Raw genomic sequence first — 23,159 nt, 5'->3', positions numbered from 1 at the left:
ATTAAAATAGTACATGATAGACCTGGGCTTTAAATTCACATAATGTGTTCCCAGAGTCAGGCAATTCACCACTACACTGTGGGTCTTATACTGGAGATAGCTAAGTTTATACCAATAAAATTATTGATTCCACATTATCGCAAGATTTTGGGATTGCTATTTTACCATATGTAACAGTTCAAAAATGTGCAGAAATTGGGAGTTTGAACCAAGGATGTTGTTTTATCCTAAATCTGTTTGAAAACTCCAATACATATTTAAGAGCCCTTCTAATAGTTCAAGTTTGAACACGTTGACTTAACCTATCGGGTGATGAAATGAGTCTTAGTTTCTTCAGTTTTCCTCTTGTTGTTTTGTGGTTCTGCTGTTAGCAATGTAATACTGATAAGGGCACGATGCCCAAAGTCTACAAAAACACATTACCCGGTACAACCGTATGGCTCCAACTTAAGCACAGGCTGATTCTGTGTCTTGCCAGTATCCCATTCATGGCCCATCGTGGCTTTCCTCTCTCCATCTATATTGCCACTTCTAGGGAGTTAATCTACCTAGTAGGGCACCCTAAAAGAGCCCCACAGCAGGTTGTATATGCCACATGGCACTTTAATAAAGTCACTGCCCAACCACGCACTGGTTTCAGGGCCTCCAGCACTGCTGCTGAAGTGGCTTTGGATGTCACTCTGCTTGATTCATCCATCATCCAGTGTCAGTCTAGGAGACCTCAACTGTATCCTCTTTAATTGTCCCCACATGGACCACTGTGGTCATCCCTCCATGCTGCAGAATCAGGAATAAATCTATTGGGCCACAGTTTATATGCACTTAACATCTGACAAAAAACTATTAGGAGGCTTCCCAGAATAGCTGTGTTAATCCTGCCAGAAACATGTGAAGATCCTTACTGGTTATTTTTATTCTCAGGGCAGTTGCTCCTAATTTAAGATCTACATTTATAGGTTTTCCCCTTATGTTTCCTTTATTAGTTTCTTAAATAGAACAATACTAGTATCTTGAAGGTTTCACATTATTTTGCTCTTCCTCCCTACCTCCCACCTCTAACATACCCTTGATGTTACTTAGAAATTATTTTCCTCAGTCTGAGCTTTTTAAAATAACCATGATATCCTCTGGTCTTTTGGCCACCATTACTTCATGTATCTCTTGTAGCACCCTTGTACTTTTATGTATCTTTTTATTTTAATACATTCTCTAAAAGCCTTTCAAAGTGGGTTTCCATTTGGTCAATAGTTTGAGGCCTGACTAGATATAATGCTCTTTCTTTTTCACTACGTAATTATGGTGTTACAAAGTCTGATATCAGTCTAAACACTTTTCCTTGTTAGGTGATATGCTATTCTCTTTGGAAGCATTTTCCTTTGGTCTTTGATGTTCTAGAATTTAATTACAATAAATCTAGGTAATAATAGCTACTACTAAAATAGCAATTATGTACAAGGCACTTTTCTAAGAGCTTTTTACATATAAGTTAATTCACTTTCTCCTCACATTAATTTTTTAAGAGCAAGGGAACCATTATACTATCCTCATTTTATTGGTGGGTAAACTGAGATATAGATGGTTTACCTTATTCAAATAAGAAGTCTGCCATTTTAATGCTGGAATAAATAAATATTCTTTATGTCTTCAATTTTTTCCCTTTCTCCCCCACTATGACCACCAGCATCTTTCTGCTATATATTAATATTAATAATATTATTAATTGTATAATAGAACTTTCATTTCTAGTCTCCAAATCCCATAGTTTATTGTTATAGTTTCTCTTTTAATTTCTTTTCTGCTACCTTCTGAGAGTGCTCAATCTGATCGTCTGACAAACAAATTATTTCTTCAGCTGCATCATTTGGATTCTTTTTCTTATTTATTCTGTTCTTTACATCAACTATTATCTTTTTCATATTTATTGTTTTCTTTTATTTATTTATTTATTTATTTTTAATTTTTATTTTTACTTTATTTTACTTTACAGTACTGTATTGGTTTTGCCATACACTGACATGAATCCACCATAGGTGTACATGCGATCCCAAACATGAACCCCCTCCCACCTCCCTCCCCACAACATCCCTCTGGGTCATCCCCGTGCACCAGCCCCAAGCATGCTGTATGCTGCGTCAGACATAGACTGGTGATTCAATTCTTACATAATAGTATACATGTTTCAATGCCATTCTCCCAAATCATCCCACCCTTTCCCTCTCCCTCTGAGTCCAAAAGTCCGCTATACACATCTGTGTCTTTTTTGCTGTCTTGCATACAGGGTCATCATTGCCATCTTTCTAAATTCCATATATATGCATTAGTATACTGTATTGGTGTTTTTCTTTCTGGCTTACTTCACTCTGTATAATCGGCTCCAGTTTCATCCATCTCAACAGAACTGATTCAAATGTATTCTTTCTAACGGCTGAGTAATACTCCATTGTGTATATGTACCACAGCTTTCTTATCCATTCATCTGCTGATGGACATCTAGGTTGTTTCCATGTCCTGGCTATTATAAACAGTGCTGCGATGAACATTGGGGTACATGTGTCTCTTTCAATTCTGGTTTCCTCGGTGTGTATGCCCAGCAATGGGATTGCTGGGTCATATGGCAGTTCTATTTGCAATTTTATTTATTGTTTTCATTTGGTTCTTTTTTAATGACTTCAACACTTTATTAACATCATTCTCATCTCATTATTTCAATTAAACTCATTTTAAATGGTCAGTCCATCTATTCGAAGTGTTCTGTTTCAAATGATAGCACTTTGTCATCTTTCTTTTACAGGTTGTTCTTCCTGGTTTTGTTGTTGTTTTCCCTGTGACTTCATGGCACGGTGTGACATAAAAATTAGGGAAGGGCCTAAGTTATATTCCTCCTAATGAATTTAAACAAAAGAAATGGTGAGAATGAGTGGGTATCAATTTATCTAAGAGTGTCTCTCAGTCACTTCTGTTTGCTGCTGTTCCACCAGACAAATCTTTGGCATCATTTTCAAGAAGGGAAAACCCCCTAGCCCTAACACTGAAAGAGAACTAGGGCAGGGAAGTAAGATCCCTCACAGGTGACATCTGTTCCATGAGCACCTCACCCCAGCCAGAGTTTTGCACTCTAACATTACGCCTTGGCACTGTTAAGTCCAGGTTGCTGCTGATTTCTGTGCCCATTTTGAGACAACAGTCCCAGGCTGCGGAAGAGCAAGGCTGAGGATATCTGAAAACCTCTCTTTCAAACTTTCCTCCCACAGTTACAGCTCAGTTAGACTGCCCTTGACCCTCTGCTGATGCATTTACCCCTCAGGGATCTCTCAGAGTTCTTATATCTTTTCCAGATCCAGGCTTCTCTTGGCTTCTATAGTGTCTCCAGGTAGATTTGAGGAACAAAGCAACAGAATGGGCTAGTTCACTCACCAAATACCATTCTTTTGGATTGTTCTGCCTTTTTTATTTGGGAATAGTAAGGATGACAGGAAAATTCAGCCAATATTACCTAGACTTAGAAAAATGATTGATCAGGTTTATTTCCAAACAGCAAAGCACTGGCTCCTCCCTTTTGTACATTCCAATCTTCTGGCTTCCTAAATTTATTGTCAGTCAGTATCATCTTTCCAGCTACCACAGGTGTTCCCATGACCTTCAAGCCACTCTTCTTCTGATGATGGAAACTTCTGAAGTCTTAGATATTACTATATACAAGAAGTCCTTAAATTGTTCTAGATGGGGTGAGGGTATGACACATTACAGTCAGAAACCTAGATCCAGAATTTCCCATTTTTCAAGTTATTTTGGGAACTACTTTGGATCTGACATTATTAAGTATTTCTTTGATTACAAAGCTGCATAGTTTATTCAGCACACTAGTGTTCTAATATCTTAAACAAACAAACAGAAAACAAGAAATCTCATAAAGCTTCCAAATGACTTAGACTGCTTCTGATACGCGCAAAAGAAATTCTCACATTTTAGATTTGTTTGAGGAAATTGCAGAGGTCTCAGTACCACCTTCGCTATCACAAGTAGAATTTCAGGGTAATCTAAATTCAGAACTTCTTCCAAAACATTCTTACTGTTAATGAATTATGCAGGTATTACACCTTCTGTGCCTTTCCCTTTCAAAAGGAAAAAAAGCTGTTCTTTTCATTTGAAGCAGAGTCTGTGATTATGGACCAACTAATTAACTTGTCTAATGTGGAAGGGATGATGTAATTTTCACTTTGAGCTCTTCTGTCTTCCATGTGGACAGGGTTGCCACTTATAAACGCTATGACTGCTGTTGGGCAAAAGCTTGTCGTAAGAACTTGCTTTAAGTTCATTTTTATACCTACCGTTCAGCAACCTTAGCAACAGACAAAAATTTTAAAGCCAGCCAAACTAAGTTACCAAGTAAAGGCAGGATTTTCTTTCAGAATTTTCTGAGCTTCCTTCCAGACTTTAATATTTTTTAAAAAAAGATCATTTACTTAATAAAGCAAATCACAGCATGGGAGAGAGGACTACCCATGCTTGCTTTCTTACCACACTTGTGAATAGCAAAACCGAGAAAACCACGCCTTCAGAACATTGCAGCTGGGGAAGGAGGGGGTTGGTTTTTTCACTCTGCCATTGTAGTTAGAAGATTATTTCTCTCTTGCAAAAGGATAATTCCTGTTGTTTCACTGATTAGATATTATTCTTCATCAAAGTACAGAATCAAATTAAAACTTAAACTACATAACTATACTTGGTTTAACAACAACAACAACAACAAAGACATTAGCAATAAACATTTGAACATTTTTGCAGAGAAAAAGAAAGAAAAAGCCAACAGCATGCTTCTAATTGATCCAAAAGAAATTTGTTCCAGCCACATATGGATATGCCATACACTTCATCTAAAATCATAATGGCAACTAACATTAATATTGATAAAAATAATAAATCGCCTTCCAAGGAGAAAAGCATAGAGGCCAAAAAGACATCTGTGATGTATAGCCCAAGAACTCACAATTTAGTTCCAGGAGCACAAGGGATGTTGGATGATTTATAAAATGCCTAACTGCCTTGGGTTCAAGTGCCAGTAAGTATCATCAATACCATCATCCTTAATATATGCTTTTTAAGACATCTAAATAGCTGATGCAGTATTTCATTTATGACCATCCTGAAGAAGGCTGGTTTCTGCAGTCTATAGACTCAGAGAAGGGAAGAAGCCTGGTTAGGTGGTTAAATGCATATCGGAAACTGGCAGTATTTCTGACATCACTTATACCTACAGAGTGACCTTGAAGAACTGCCATGAAACCTCAGGACATAGAATAGACCTTAGAGATGTCTAGCTCAGCCCCTACAGGGTCATGCTGTCTTCTCAGGGAATAGTTCTAAGGTTTTGTTCACACCTTCTATATCATATTAGGCAGATAATAATAGCCAATATTATGAAGTCTTACAATTATGTTGAGTATTGTTCCAGACGCTTTACATAAATCAGCTTATTTAACCTTCAACATAGGCCAGTGAGAAAGGTACTGTTTCTGTTCTCATTTTTCAAGATGAGAATGTTGACATCTAAATGTTTTAACTATCCAAATTTACACCCTAACACTAGAGACTGCACTTTAAAGTTTTAACATTTAGAGTTTAACGTTTTAACTACATATCGGTGTCATATCAAACTCTGTTTCTAAAACTTAAGCTCCTCAAGGGCTCAAACATTATCGTTTACCTTTGAAATACTCCAGAGCACTTAACAGTTTTGGTGAGACTTACAAAAGTACTGGGTAACAAATTCTTGTGCAGAAGGTGAATGCACCAGCAAGTTCTGTGTCCCATTGGATCTTTCTCCTTTTTTTTATTCTGCCTGGGTCCTCAGGAAGCTGACCTCTGTAGACTATTTCAGGAAGGTCCGTTTGCACTCTGGATTCTCGTGGGATCTGGCTAGGGCAGAAAGGTATCGGGAGATTAAAAGTAGGAGAGAGAGAGATCCAAGTTCTTTTCCTGCCTCCATCACTCCTGCTCAGGGGGTTGACAGTGGCTGCCTTGCTCAGCGGAAAGTCACAACACCTGTCAGGCAGCTGTAGCTGTAGCTATAGCTCTTCTGGGGTCCCGGGAACTACTCGCTCCCCTGGCCCTTCAGATCTGCTGGTGACAATCCAGCCCTTGTTAGCCCAGAGGTGAAGCAACATCCCTCTGTGGTTTTCCTTAACCTTTCCCACAGTGTTCTGATGAGTACCTTTGTTAAATTCCCTTTAATTATTCTGTTTGTGTATGCCTTATGCTCTCTGTCAAGAACCTGAGTGATAAATGAAAATAAATCTTAGAAAAATCAAGCAATTTGTCAATGATCACCATTTGTATCTCTTAGCAGATAAAAATGATCAACATTATTGAGCACTTAGTATATGATGAGCCCTGTTCTGTGTGAAAACAGCTACTTGGCAATAGAGTTTAATACATGCTTTAATGTGTTCCATCCTATGCTCATATATTGCCTGCTTTCATTATAATTGATGTGAACTTTGGCAAGTTATTTAATCAGTCCATGCTTCGACTGCTCATCTGTAGAAGAGGGATGATAATATCTACTTCATAGATTTGTTACTAAGTACCTGGCATGTGGTAAGTACTCAATCAATTCCTATTAGAATCAGGTGCTTAGAACTTGGACTCACTGCTATTTTTCAAAGACTCTGAACCTTGTAGGAACACAGGAAAAAGCAAATAAAACAGTATAATTCAATCTACTCTCAATTAAATTCAGAATTAACAGTGCTAGACTTACTTGTCTCTTCTACTATGAATGTTGCTTAGGGAATGCTCAGGCATTTTAATATTGCCCCCCAAATACATAAATATAAATCTTCTATCCCTCAGACAGATGGCCCAATGTGGAAAACAGTAAACTAGTCAACTGTTTTAACAATTAATACCCACACTCAACTTAGTAGATAAAGAGAAACTGACCATATTGACTATATTGGCCAAGAATTATGGAATATTGGCAATGAAGTGGTCCTAAGAAATCATAAGATTATCCCTCTTACTCTGGAGAGTAGAAAACTGAGGCTCAGAAAGGCTAAACCAGATCAAAGAGTTGTACTATTGGCCAGTGACTAGTTAAGCATAGGAATCAAACCTCTCAAGTCCTAAACAATGAAATGTTGATCTAAAAATGTTCAGCTCATCAAGATCCTCATATAAAAATAGTATAAATGTTTTTAAACCCATCTCTTTTTGCATCTTCTTTCACTTAAATATTTATACTTTCACTCAAATAGTTTCATAAAATATTTTGTTACAATGAATATTACTCCTAAGCCTATATTTTATATAATACCCATGATACAAAGAAATTTTAAAAATCTCATATTTATAAAAGCAAGCTTTTAAATAAGAGTTCCTATCCTTTGGGATTTCATTGGCCAATTTTGTTTAATATTGAGCTTTGCATCTATTGCAATGGCCAAACTCCAGAGCACTGACATAAGTACTGGCAAGGATGTGGAGCAAGAGGAACTCCTATTCACTGAAGTGAGAATGAAAAATTTGGAACGTTTTGGAATACAGTTTAGAAATTTCTTACAAAATTAACCATACCCTTACCATTCAGTTCAGTTCAGTTCAGTAGCTCAGTTGTGTCCGACTTTTTGTGACTCCAAGAGACTGCAGCATGCCAGGCCTCTCTGTCTATCACTAACTCCCAGAGTTTACTCAGACTCATGTCCATCGAGGTGGTGATGCCATCCAACCATCTCATCGTCTGTCATCCCCTTCTCCTCCTGCCCCCAATCCTTCCCAGCATCAGGGTCTTTACTGTATGATCTACCAATTACACTACTTGATATTCACCCAATGGAGGTAAAAATTTATGTCCACACAAAAACCTGCACATGGATTTTTGCAGCAGCTTTGTTTATCAAGCCAAAACTTGGAAGCAAACAAGATGTCCTTCAGTGGGTGAATGAATAAATGGTGGCATATCCAGATAATGGGATGTTATTTACTGCTAAAAAGAAATGAAACAGCAAGTCATGAAAAGACATGGAGGAATCTCAAATGCATCTTCTTAACTCTACTTCTGCTTTATTGACTATACCAAAGCCTTTGACTGTGTGGATCACAACAAACAGTGGAAAATTCTTCAAGAGATAGGAGTACCAGACCACCTGACTTGCCTCTTGAGAAATCTGTATGCAAGTTAAGAAGCAACAGTTAGAACTAGACATGGAACAGCAGACTGGCTCCAAATCAGGAAAGGAGTATGTCAAGGCTGTATATTGTCACCTGCTTATTTAACTTATATGTAGAGTACATCATGAGAAATGCCGGGCTGGATGAAGCATAAGCTGGAATCAAGATTGCTGAGAGAAATATCAATAATCTCAGATATGCAGATAACATTACCCTTATGGTAGAAAGTGAAGAAGAAGAGTCTCTTAATGAAAGTGAAACAGGAGAGTGAAAAAGTTGGCTTAAAACTCAACATTCAGAAAACTAAGATCATGGCATCTGGTCCCATCATTTCATGGCAAATAGATGGGGAAACAGTGACAGACTATTTTTTTCAGCTCCAAAATCACTGCAGATGGTGACTGCAGCCATGAAATTAAAAGATGCTTGCTCCTTGGAAGAAAAGCTATCACCAACTGAAACAGCATACTAAAAAGCAGAGACATTACTTTGCTGACAAACATCCTTCTAGCCAAAGCTATGGTTTTTCCAGCAGTCATGTATGGATGTGAGAGTCGGACTATAAAGAAAGATGAGCACCAAAGAATTGATGCTTTTGAACTGTGGTATTGGAGTGAGAGTCCCTTGGACTGCAAGGAGATCCAACCAGTCCATTCTGAAGGAAATCAGTCTGGAATATTCATTGGAAGGACTGATGCTGAAGCTGAAACTCCAATACTTTGGCCACTTGATGCGAAGAGCTGACTCATTTGAAAGGACCCTGATGCTGGGAAAGATTGAAGGCAGGAGGAGAAGGAGATAACAGAGGATGAGATGATTGGACGGCATCACTGACTCAATGGATATTTGTTTGAGCAAGCTCTGGGAGCTGGTGATGGATAGGGAAACCTGGAGTGCTGCAGTCCATGGGGTCACAAAGAATCAGACAGAACTTAGCGACTGAAGTGAACTGAACTGAACTGAAAGTGAAAGAAACCAATCTGAAAAGGCAAGATATGGTATGACTCCAACTTTATGATAGTCTAGAAAAGGCAAAACTATGGAGACAGTAAAAAGATCAGGATCTGGAAGTGAGTTGAGGGCAGAGATGAATAGGCAAAGAAGAAAAAACTTTTAGGGCAGTGATAACACTCTGTGTGACACCATAATGATGAATATATGTCATTATACATTTATCCAAACCCAGAGAATGTACAACATTAAGAGTGAACCATCATGTAAACTATGGGCTTCTTTGGGGATGATTATGGTGTCCATATATGTGTTTATGTGTATATATGTGTGTGTGTGTGATATTTAATCAATAAAACAGAAGAAATAGTCCTTTTGCAAGAGAGAGATAAATGACTAAAATGACAAATAACAGGGTAAAAAACAGCCTCATATGGACTCTTACAGAAGCTAGAATTTATGTAGTTTATAAAAGAAAGCCATGTACAATATCTCCCAAAGAAGAGTGCAGTAACATCAGACAGTTAACCCCTTCCCCCATATCACATGATAGAAAAATTTCAAGGTCTAGCTATTACAAATTATTGCTGTATAACACTGGTGTAAAGCATTAGGTGCACAGTTAATATGTGGCCATAAACTGAGAATCCCAGAATGATTTTGATTAGTTGGACCCAACTATCACATTCACATTCGAGTATTGGAGGGATGTACTGTTTGCCACACATGTCCATTTTTGTGGGCTCTCCTGGTATGAAATGGAAAGCTCTGCTTCAGGCCCCTCCACTTCTTACAAACAGAACTACAGAGAATCTGAGAGATTTTTATCCCAGAGACACAATCTTTTCCTATTGAACAATCATTTGTGTTCAGCCATTACCAACCAATCTCTCAGGCATTTGGAAGACAATTCCTTTGTTTCCTTTCAATGAGCTGGCCATATAAAATCATGCTACTTTACTGGTTTGGTTTTAACCAAATTGTGATTCCCTGTCAATGAACTTTGTCAATTCTGCAGTTCACAAAGGAATAGAAAGGAACTAATTTAGTTGTAAATTGCCATTCTATCTTTCTTTTCCAAATTATTTTCCTTTTGTGTCGCAAGAGTTCTCTCCTATTGTCCTATTGGGACAAAGGTATTTTTGCCCTCTCAAATCCTCATCTTTCCAGAGTCTATTCTTATAGATATTTATTATCAAAGTTCTGTGATCAAGAGAGAATAAATGAAGGGCAATCTTGGGTAAAGATAACATGGGAAGTGACTCTCCTATCCTGGAAGATGTTATATAAGACTTTAGAGTTTTAAGATGGACCGCAACATTGTAGCATTATAATACAAGATCCACCTAGACTATCTATCTGACTGTATTTCCTAGCACTCTCAGACTTATTCATCCATGTCTCTATCCATAGGCTCTCTTGTTATTCTTGTAGAATACCAAGTATGCCTAAGGGTATCATTCCTACTCTTTCCTCTGCTTTTCCCCATAGAGCTACAAGATTTGCTTTATTTATTTATTTGGGTTTTGACTGTCATTTCAGATGACACTACATAAAAATATCACCTGTCCATCATGCTTGGTTTCCTCTGCTTTACATTTATTTTTAAAATTATAAAAATATAATCTTATCTGTTTAATGTTCTCAATTCTACTACATTATAAGATCAGGGTGGGGGAGGCACAGCCTTTGTTGATTTTGTTTTTTGCTATATTTTCTAGTCTTCAAGTAGTACCTGAAATGTAGTATGTATTCTAAATTTTTGTTGACGGACAGATTAAATGAGTGAACAAGTTACTCAAACCAACCTTCTTGTTTGAGAGTTCATTTGCATGATTCTAAACTGGGTTGTTTTCTCTTCTACCCATTCCTTTAACAGCTTTAGGAAAGAGAATATAATTATATTCTTATATAAAGAATAATTCCTAGATATAAAACAAGTCAATGAACCAAATTCTCTTCATTTCCCTCATGACTTCATCAGAGCATTTCACTTTCTTCTCAGATCATTTAAAGGGTGAATCTTTGTATTGGGTAAATTATTAGGTGGGAGAAATAGATGTTAGTGCAGAGGAAGATCTCAATACATGATTCTGTCCTCTTTCAAGAATTTATGTTCTGCCTCTTGGCAAAAAGGCAGTGGGTTTCTGGCAATCAATTTTCTTATGAACTCCAGAAACTCCATTTTAGCCCTAAAAGCTACATGGTATCACAACAGCTGAAACTTCAAAAGCCTCTGACATCATACACAGAAATAAACTCAAAATGGATTAAAGACCTAAATGTAAGACCAGTTACTATAAAAAGCTTAGAGAAAAAAATAGGCAGAACATTCTTGGACATAAATCATAGCCATGTCTTTTTGGATCTACTTCCTAAAGTAATGAAAATAAAAACAACAATAAATAAGTGAGAACTAATTAAACTTAAAGATTTTGTATAGCAAAGGAAAGCATAAACAAAATAAAAAGACAGCTCACAGAATGGGAGAAAATATTTTCAAATGAGGTGACTGACAAGGCATTTATCTCCAAAATATACAGTTAATCCAGTTCAATATCAAAAAAACCCCCAAAAAAACCCAGTCCAAAAATGGCCAGATTTAAATAACCATTTCTCCAAAGAAAACATATAGATTGTCAAAAAGCACATGAAAATATATCTTAACATCACTAATTATTAGAGAATTGCATACCAAAACTACTATGAGGTGTCACCTCACACCAGTAAGAATGGCCATCATCAGAAAGTCCACAAACAGTAAACAGTATATGGAAAACTTCTACACTGTAGACGGGAATGTAAATTGGTGGAAGTGAAGTGAAGTCACTCAGTCGTGTCCAACTCTTTGCAACTCCGTGGACTGTAGCCCGCTCAGGCTCCTCTGTCCATGGGATTCTCCAGGCAAGAATGCTGGAGTGGGTTGCCATTTCCTTCTCCAGGGGATCTTTCCAACCCAGGGATCGAACCTGGGTCTGCTGCATTGCAGGCAGATGCTTTATCCTCTGAGCCACCAGGGAAGCCTAAATTGGTGGAGGTTTCTTTAAAAAAACTAAAAATAGAACTACCATTCAGTTCAGTTCAGTCACTCAGTCATGTTCCACTCTGCAACCCCATGAATCGCAGCACATCAGGCCTCCCTGTCCATCACCAACTCCCGGAGTTAACACTCGTATGCTCCAACAATCCCACTACTGGACATATATCCAGAGAAAACCATACTTCAAAAAATACATGAATTCCAGTGTTCACTGAAACACTATTTACAATACTTAAGACATGCAAGCAACCTAGGTGTCCATCAACAGATGAATGGATAAAGATGGGGTGTGCATATATATATATATGTATGTATATGTATACCTTTGACTGTGTGGATCACAATAAACTGTGGAAAATTCTGAAAGAGATGGGAATATCAGACCACCTAACCTGCCTCTTGAGAAATCTGTATGCAGGTCAGGAAGCAACAGTTAGAACTGGACATGGAACAACAGACTGGTTCCAAATAGAAAAGGTGTACATCAAGGCTGTATATTGTCACCCTGCTTATTTAACTTATATGCAGAGTACATCATGAGAAAAACTGGACTGGAAGAAACAAAAGCTGGAATCAAGATTGCCAGGAGAAATATCAATAGCCTCAGATATGCAGATGACACCACCCTTATGGCAGAAAGTGAAGAGGAGCTAAAGAGCCTCTTGATGAAAGTGAAAGAGGAGAGTGAAAAAGTTGGCTTAAAGTTCAACATTCAGAAGATGAAGATCATGGCAATCGGTCCCATCACTTCATGGGAAATAGATGGGAAACAGTGGAAACAATGTCAGACTTTATTTTGGGGGCCTCCAAAATCACTGCAGATGGTGACCGCAGCCATGAAATTAAAAGACGCTTACTCCTTGGAAGAAAAGTTATGACCAACCTAGACAGTATATTCAAAAGCAGAGATATTACTTTGCTGACTAAGGTACATCTAGTCAAGGCTATGGTTTTTCCTGTGGTCATGTATGGATGTGAGAGTTGGACTGTGAAGAAAGCTGAGTGCCGAAGAATTGATGCTTTTGAACTGTGGTGTTGGAGAAGACTCTTGAGAGTCCCTTAGACTGCGAGGAGATCCAACCAATCCATTCTGAAGGAGATCAACCCTGGGATTTCTTTGGAAGGAATGATGCTAAAGCTGAAACTCCAGTACTTTGGCCACCTCAAGAGAAGAGTTGACTCATTGGAAAAGAGTCTGATGCTAGGAGGGATTGAGGGCAGGAGGAGAAGGGGACGACAGAGGATGAGATGGCTGGATAGCATCACGGACTCGATGGATGTGAGTCTGAGTGAACTCCAGGAGATGGTGATGGACAGGGAGGCCTGGCGTGCTGCGATTCATGGGGTCTCAAAGAGTCGGACATGACTAAGCAACTGAACTAAGCTGAACTGATATATGTATACGTACAATGGAATATCATTTGTTGTTTTTCAGTCACTCAGTCATGTCCAGCTCTTTGTGACCCTGTGGACTGCAGTATGCCAGGCCTCCCCACCCCTCACCATCTCCCAAAGTTTGCCCAAGTTTATGTTCATTGCATTGGTGATGCCATCTAGCCATCTCATTCTCCGACACTCTCCTCTCCTTCTTCCCACAATCTTTCCCCAAATCAGGGACTTTTCCAATGAGTCAGCTGTTCACATTAAATGACCAAAATACAATGGAATATTACTCAGCCATAAAAATGAAATAATGCCAGCAGCTACAAGAATGAATCTAGAGATTATCATGCTGAGTGAAATAAGTTAGAGAAAGACAAATATCATATCACTAAAACAAACTTATGGCTACCAAAAGGGCAAGGTGGCAGGGCAGAGGGGGCAGATTTAAGATGTAGGCATTAGCATATACACACCACTATATATAAAACAGACAACCAATAAGGACCTACTATACAGCACAGGGAACTCTAGTCAACACTCTGTAATACCTTATATGGGAAAAGAATCTGAAGAAGAATAGATATATGTATATACATGACTATTGGTGGCTTAGTGGTAAAGAATTCACCTGCCAATGCAGGGGATATGGGTTTGAGCCCTGGGTTTGGAAAATCCCCTGAAGAAGGAAATGGCAACCCACTTCAGTATTCTTGCCTAGGAAATCTCATGGACCAAGGAGCCTGGCAGTCCCTGGAGAAGCAAAAAGAATCAGACATGACTGAGTGACTACACAACTATACCATGAAAAAATTATTAATACTTACACCTCAAACTAACACAAAATTACAAATCAACTATACTCCAATATAAAATAAACAAAAGAAGAAGAATGTACTAACATCACAGGCACTCAAGAGATATTTTCTTTTGGTCCTATTTCTTAGAAAGCACTTACTCTACATGCTCTCAATCAGGGATATTCAAATGGTAGGACATAGCTACCCTGGGTTCTGTGGAGATGCCTTTGTGTTTGGATGGAGGGTAGTAGTGGGTATGAGGGACTGCCAGTGAGAATAGATGCTTAAGGAGATAAACCATGGATGGAGTCTTCAATCAGAGCAACTCCAGTGTTTTCCATTTTTGTTTTGTATTTTGAAATTCTGAAGATAATTCTCTGATTTTTACAAAGGAAACAGGTTTAGATTTTGTATCTTATTATATAAAAACACATGATAATTTTAAAAGTCTCTAGCCATGAATTAAAGATAACTGTAGTTAATTCATTGAGGGAGAGAGATGCAGTGGCATGCAAACAGAAAGTACTGTTGCTCCTTCTAGCTAATTTTTCTTGGAATTTCCTCTCCTGACTTATTTTCCTTTCATCTGGGTGAAGTTTCAGGCAGATATGTAACTCGCTTAGTCATTTTCATTAATTAACACATTATCTCAACATTCAGAGAATTAAAAAGTCTCTACTGGAATGTATGAACACAATTTCAGCATCTCCTTCAATATAGAATTTTCACTTTCCTTGCTCATACTGGGAAGCCTTCAGCAGGAAGGAAAGTAGGTTTTGTCCACATTTTTCATTTGTCCCTTTTCCGTCTATTGCTCTTATACATAACTGCAGGAGATGAGGGTAGAGAAGAGTGATCAAGTATTGGTAGAAAGAAGAGGGAAATAAGGGGAAGAAGAATTCTTCCTTGACTAGCATGGTTGTCATTTAGCATGAGTGCGTTCTGGATGTAGCAGATGTTCAAGCTGACTATCTCACAGAGGATTTTGTTGTTTTTTTTTATTTTTTTATGGAGCACTTTGGATGATTTATGGAAAATCCTGACACCGAAACTCTTCCATGACACAGGGGATATCTCTTCTGGATGGCCACTTATAAATGGCTTTGATACCAGCATTTATCAGTCCATAACATTCATATTCCCTCCTTAGAGGATCAATGAATCATCCAAGTGGACCTCTTCCTCATGGAACTACTCAAGATGATCCCAGTCTGGTCCAAGTGGAATCTACATCTTTGCCCACCTGAAATAAGCCAGTGTCCTTTCTCTACTGAAGTCTTGGAGTACAGGCCTTTTCCAACACATCACAGCTTTTCCTGCCAGAGCAACTCCAACAAATTCTTTCACATATTTTATGAGTCCCTTTGTTTCTTATGGGCTTCCCAGGTGGCTCAGTGATAAAGAATCCATCTACCAACACAGGAGATGAGCATTAAATCCCTGGGTTGGGAAGATCCCTGAGAGACGGAAATGGCATACCACTCCAGTAGTCTAGAATGGAAAATCCCAGGGACAGAGGAGCCTGGCAGACTATAGTTCGTGGGGTCACAGAAAGAAATGGACATGACAGAGTAACTAAACAGCCATTGCCCCTTATAAGCTGAAACACATGTCCAGCTTTCTGTTGGTTTTCTGATACACAAACACATACTTGAGGAGTTAGGGAGAACCTATCCTCCAACTGAAAAATGATGAGAAAAGCCTTTTTAATAAGATAAAAAATGCTCTTTCTTTGATATGGAAATCTTCTTTTATGTAGCTTGGATATGGATGTTGAGTTATGATGATGCATGACTTACCCTTTTTGTAGTTCTAGGTCTTTAGCTATAACTAAGTGATATAAATCCCCTGAAATTTCACTGCTCTGAAATTACTACCAGCATGTTGAACATTTCCACAATCAAGATTATAGCAAACACTTTATTCTTACCATTGATTTCTTCCCTTGTCTTTTACACCTCCACCTTTCTTCTCTCTTTCCCACTCACTTGACTAGCCAGTATTGACAACCTGGTATATGCCCTTTGCTACTCACACAATAGTAACACAAAATAATAAGAGTTTCTTTTTACTAACAGTGACTATAATCTTATGCCTATTTTTCATATGCTTTTCTGTCTTCTGTTTTTGACATTTAGTATTACACCTTGGAAATCTCTCCCAAGTTAATTGTCCCAAAGAGAAAATCTTTTATTTTTCTTACCTGTATTATTCAATGTTGTGAATTTATAATAATTAATTCAATCATTCTCTTTTTGAGGGACAGCCACTTTAAATTATCATATATCCTAGTGGTTTATTTTTCTGTGGAATAAATTCCCGGCTGAAGTTGAAGAGTATTTATATTTTCAGTTTTAAGACTTTTTTCAGATCTGTTCATAAGATTTTCATAAATAACATTTCTACTTGCAGAGGATGAATCTACTTTTTATACTATGACCCAACAAAGAATGTCATCTCTTACAATTTTTATTAATCTTATAAGCATAGGAGTATGTCATTCTTAAAAAATTAAGCTTTTCCTTATTACCAGTGAGGTTAGACCTCAGTCAGAATGTTTCTTGGCTCTCTGAGGTTATTCTTCTGTGATCTATTCATGATGAACTTTGTACATTTTTATATTTTTTCTTGATTTTCTTATTAATTTGTAAAAAAGGCTCATTGTATTCAAAAGTTGTTTATTTCTCATATGTATTGTGACTACTTCCCTCAGTCAGTCATTTATTATGGACTTTGTTTATGGTGTATTTTGCCATAGAAATATTTTTTGAACATTAATGTGGTTAAATATGTCTTTTTTGGTTTTTTGTTTTTGCATTGTCCAGTAGAGATTTATGTCTTTATTATATAAGCTTTGCAGACTTCTAGGTTATACACAGATTCATATAATTTTTAAATATTTAAATTTCAATACATAATTCATCCATTGCTTAATTTTTATATGAGGAAAATCTAGATTTGTTTTCTTTCTGAAAGAGTGCCAATTGTGCTGGAGCTACTGATTAAGCAAAACTATTATTTACCAGATGAATCTTTATCATGTCTTATTTGTCTGGGTTCTGTATTCTAATTCATCCCTTATTTTTTCTATTCCAATGCTAACAAGACACTGTTTTTACTGCTATGTCTTTAAAGTATACTTTAATAACTGATCAAGGATGCCTCTCCCCACTATTTCTCTGTTTTGATAATTGTCTTAGCTATTTTCAGACAATTTATTCTTTAATATCTAATTTTTTAAATATTAGTTTCAAAATAGAGTGGTATTTGAAGAAAAGATTTTGCCGAACATATTTGAAAAGTCACTCCAGCTGAATGGGGAGGGTGATGATTTTTAACAATTAAATCAATGGTTTCTGCCCTAGGTCTGATAAGCAGTGAGCAGAAAGGATGCTTCAGAAGTACTGGTACATTCCTCCTTCATAACTTAGAAAACCTTAAATTAATGGATTTCATCAGTAATTCAGCAAGTAACTTACACATTCTGCTCACTTTATCTGCTCAGAATCACCTGCAGAAATTTAAGATCTTTCAGAATCATCAATTGCAATTGAGCATGAGGACTGACAATATACCTGTAGAATCTAATTTATGCTGCTGCTGCTGCTGCTGCTGCTGCTGCTGCTGCTAAATCACTTCAGTTGTGTCCGACTGTGTGCAACCCTAAAGACAGCAGCCCACCAGGCTCCCCCATACCTGGGATTGTCCAGGCAAGAACACTGGAGTGGGTTGCCATTTCCTTCTCCAATGCATGAAAGTGAAAAGTGAAAGTGAAGTCGCTCAGTTGTGTCTGACTCTTTGCGACCCCATGGACTGCAGCCTATAAGGCTCCTCCATCCATCCGGGATTTTCCAGGCAAGAGTACTGGAGTGGGGTGCCATCGCCTTCTCCTGAATCTAATTTCTATTCACCTCTAATTAACAGATTTCTATTAAATGTATGTGTGTGTGTGTGTGTGTGTGTGTGTGTGTGTGTATAGATGAGATGAGGGGAGTGAGAAGTCAGTGGAGCAGAAGGGAAATCAAAAGGCTGAAGCAAAGAAAAGAACAACAGGAAACAACAGTATGAAAATTGCCTTAATTTTCTTCCTCTATTTGCTTGCATTAAGCAATTCCATACATTTTACTTCAGTAAATACAATTGTAATCCTAATTTTTTCCTCTTTCCCCCTAGCACCACTTGCTCATAAACATGTTTCAAAGCCCTGTAGAAGTCATCTATGGAGAAAAGCACTAAATGCTGATCTTTGACATTTTGTTGTTTTAGGAGTATAATTGTTTGGAAGCAACATTAAGCTAAATAAAGCCTTTCAGGTTTTAATCACGGATGATATAAATCATCATGTCAGTTAACTCCAGGGTCCATAAGTCTCTAAAAATGTGGATTTATGACATAGGGATGCAATTTACCAGAACTGCCTTTTTTAATCTGATCAGAATGATGGACTTTGATAGAACAGATTTTTGCAATTCTGCTGGCAACTGTACCAGAAATGGAGTCTCTCAAGCTCACAGTCTGTTGGTGTATTAAGCATCAGTTTCATGTTTTCCCTGTTCAGACTAATTGCTTCTTTAATCTGTGACTGCTTACATACATGTGAGGTTGCACAAATTTAAAGGGAAAAAGATGATTCTGATAGTCTTCAGTTATATTAGTATATTCTGTTTTAACTGACTTCCTTACTAAAACATCATTATTTTATTTGATGATTTAATAAGCAGGAAATTCAATAATAAAATTTAAGTGTTTAAGATAGCTGTGGATAAATGTTCAGTGTAACATAACCCAAAAGACCCAAGTCAAGTGGACCATTCATAATATAGCTAATGCTATGACAAGTGGTAGAGATTGAGGCTTGCCGTGATTTGCCTTGCTTAGCTTCTTCAGACCACCTATTACAGTACACTTTCAAAATCTGTGCTCTCAAGTTCTGATCCACTTACCCTAATCTCATAGCAGGCACGCACAAGGAGTCAAGTGCCCTGCAGCTGACTGATACGCTGGTGCATTTTTAGAATGGAACAGAGTGAAGCTGAACCAATGCAGTGGCTAAAATAAGAAACCAATTTCACTCCATTGTAAAGACAGCCACCCAAATCATCCCCCCCCAAATAATTCCAACTGTTCGGCTGCAATACTGAAAACACATATTTGTTCTTTTTTTGGCATGCATTTTTTATGTACTTCTCAGTCTTTCCCTCCTACTCACTGAGGATCTCATCTTCCTCTTGTTCTGGAGGTTTCGGAGCTGTTATTATATCCACGCTTTCACATGATGCCTCTGTTAAGTTTGGTTCAGCATTTCCATTATAAAACCCATAAGCTTCCAGAACAAACTTATTATAACTGTCTACGAGGGAAAAAATTGCTCTCAGCTGAAACTTAGTATATATTACATTCATTTTCAGTCCAAAAGGCACTTGTCTTCTTTAACATATTATAAAATAAAATTTCATACCATTTCTTTTACTTTCTTTTGTTGCTTCTGTCAGTATGATAACACAAAAGAATAAAATAGGGAAGCAAAGAGCCATTCATCTCACACTTGGCCCATTTTCTCCAGGACACTATTCCTTTTGCATTCCAAGTCTAACATCAAAGTTTCAGGTCTTAGCATAGTGCCTTGAGTGTCCCTTTTGCTAGGTATTGTTCTGGTCACACCTAGATTATTAGATTACAGGGATTTGGACAATCACAGGACCACACAGGAAGGTTTTTTATTTCCCTACACTCAGTAGCCATTGTGAATTAAAATTCATAAAACATAAAATGCTAAAACTTGCTAAAAATTACTTCAGAATAGAACATTAAAAGAGATTCATGTCAATCCAAGCAATTCCATTTTGGGATTAAGTATTTCATTGTACAGGATATTCTTTAAATTGTTTTACTATTTGATTTTGGAGAGAAAGGAAAAGGAAGGCACGAGCATGTTTGTAAAATGGAAATTCAAGTACTGAAAATTGTTACAATTTTCCTTGTTTCAGTTCAGTTCAGTTGCTCAGTCGTGTCCGACTCTTTGTGAGCCCATGAATTGCAGTACGCCAGGCCTCCCTGTCCATCACCAACTCCCAGAGTTCACTCAAACTAACGTAACATAAGATTAGGTAAACAGCATTTTTTAACATATCTTGAATCTGAGAAAATTTTTTCACAGGTTAAACAAACATGTAGATTTCTAGTGTATCTTCATAATAGAATCAATGGTAATTAAATTCCCAGTCTTCTGACTGACTCTGAGGAGGAAATACACCATCTTTGGGAGACACCTTTAAGGGAGGAGGTGCCAGGAAGGACCTGTTCAGAAAAGGGATTTATCCAGAGTCAGGGACCTGCTGAAAAGCTGTTAACTGTTTGATCCCTGATTCCAGACCTAAATTGCTGTGTCTGGCATCCATCTTCTTCTGGCTCCATCCTGTTTTCCATTCCTATTACCTCTCCACTGGACAGGAGATTTGTAAAGGGCTAGTACAGGACTTCATGGTCCAGAAACCACATGAACCTCCACAGCTGCCAAAAGCTGCTTTCCATTCGAGGCAAAGGATGCTGTGTCCATTAGCACTCCATTCTTTGTTCTTCACACTTCAGCTGAGCAAAGGGGTTTTATATTTGAACCCAAGCTCAATCCAGAAGCCAGAGTGCAAATAGAAGCCAATAGACAACGAACATCCTTTTGGGATGGGCAAGTTGATTCAAAGACAAGTCTCAACACAAATGCAGGCATCTGCCACATCCTACGGGAAAATAAAACAGAGACAGCTGATACTTCACTGTAGATATAAAAGAAGTTACATAACCATCTATTTATTTCTGTAGGCTATCAGATGACAAGTAAATCTATCCAGAAAATTTTCTTTGAGAATCTATTTCAAGACAGTAGTGCATGGGAAGTTAAGAGAGGAGTGTTACATAGAAAAAGAAGATTATATTTGTGCCTGGAAGTAATTAGCACTCCCATAAAAAAAGAAAAAAAAATGTCATGAATTTCAAATGAGATAATATTTTAAAAGATACTTTGTAAATATTTAAATACTATGCATTTATTAGTAGATACTAAAAAACTGCTGAAATAAATATCAATCGATTTAAACTTTTCAGGAAAATTGTAATTCAAGAAATAATATATCAGGTTAACAATTCCTACATAACATGGTGTATAACTAGCTTTCATACAGAGAGAATGAACTTTGAAGCCAGAATCATCTCTGGTAATATACTAGCTATGTGAACATGGCAGGACATTTTCACCTTTTTGAGCTTAAGCTTCCTCATCTAATTAAATGGGAAATAATTTTTGCTTTAAGACGTTTTACACCTACAAGACCTTTTAGAACTAACATCCAAAAAAGATGTCCTTTTCATTATAGGGGACTGGAATGCAGAAGTAGGAAGTCAAGAAACACCTGGAGTAACAGGCAAATTTGGCCTTGGAGTACAGAATGAAGCAGGGCAAAGATTAATAGAGTTCTGCCAAGAAAATGCACTGGTCATAGCAAACACCCTCTTCCAACAACACAAGAGAAGGCTCTACTCATGGACATCACCAGATGACCAACACCGAAATCAGATTGATTATATTCTTTGCAGCCAAAAATGGAGAAGCTCTATACAATCAGCAAAAATAAGACTGGGAGCTGACTGTGGCTCAGATCATGAACTCCATATTGCCAAATTCAGACTGAAATTGAAGAATCCATGAAAAACCCTTAGACCATTCAGGTATGACCTAAATCAAATCCCTTATGATTATATAGTGAAAGTGAGAAATAGATTGAAGGGACTAGATCTGATAGACAGAGTGCCTGATGAACTATGGACAGAGGTTCATGACAGTGTCCAGGAGTGAGCGATCAAGACCATCCCCAAGAAAAAGAGCTGCAAAAAAAGCAAAATGGCTGTCTGAGGAGGCAGAAGAGAAGAGAAAAGCAAAGGAGAAAAGGAAAGATATGCCCATTTGAATGCAAAGCTCCAAAGAATAGCAAGAAGAGATAAGAAAGCCTTCTTCAGTGATCAGTGCAAAGAAATAAAGGAAAATAATAAAATGAGAAAGACTAGAGATCTCTTCAAGAAAATTAGAGATACCAGGGGAACATTTCATGCAACGATGGGCTCAATGAAGGAAATAAATAGTATGGATCTAACAAAAGCAGAAAATATTAAGAAGAGGTGGCAAGATTACATGGAGAACTGGACAAAAAGATCTTCATGACCCAGATAATCACGATGGTGTGATCACTCACGTACAGCCAGACATCTTGGAATGTGAAATCAAGTGGGCCTTAGGAAGCATCATTACGAACAAAGCTAGTGGAGGTGATGGAATTCCAGTTGAGCTCTTTAAAATCCTGAAAGATGATGCTATGAAAGTGCTGCACTCAATATGCCAGCACATTTGGAAAACTCAGCAGTGGCCACAGGACTGGAAAAGGTCAGTTTTCACTCCAATTCCAAAGAAAGGCAATGCCAAAGAATGCTCAAACTACCACACAATTGCACTTATCTCACACCCTAGCAAAGTAATGCTCAAAATTCTCCAAGCCAGGCTTCAGCAATATGTGAACCGTGAACTTCCTGATGGTCAAGCTGGATTTAGAAAAGGCAGAGGAACCAGAGATCAAATTGCCAACATCTGCTGGATCATGGAAAAAGCAAGAGAGTTCCAGAAAAACATCTATTTCTGCTATATTGACTATGCCAAAGACTTTGACTGTGTGGATCAGAATAAACTGTGGAAAATTCTGAAAGAGATGGGAATACCAGACCACCTAACCTGCCTCTTGAGAAATCTGTATGCAGGTCAGGAAGCAACAGTTAGAACT

The sequence above is a fragment of the Ovis aries genome, chromosome 1, assembly GCF_016772045.2.
Source record: "Ovis aries strain OAR_USU_Benz2616 breed Rambouillet chromosome 1, ARS-UI_Ramb_v3.0, whole genome shotgun sequence".
NCBI lineage: Eukaryota > Metazoa > Chordata > Mammalia > Artiodactyla > Bovidae > Ovis > Ovis aries.
The sequence above is the reverse complement of the archived record's forward strand: the minus strand, read 5'-3'. Positions refer to the sequence as shown.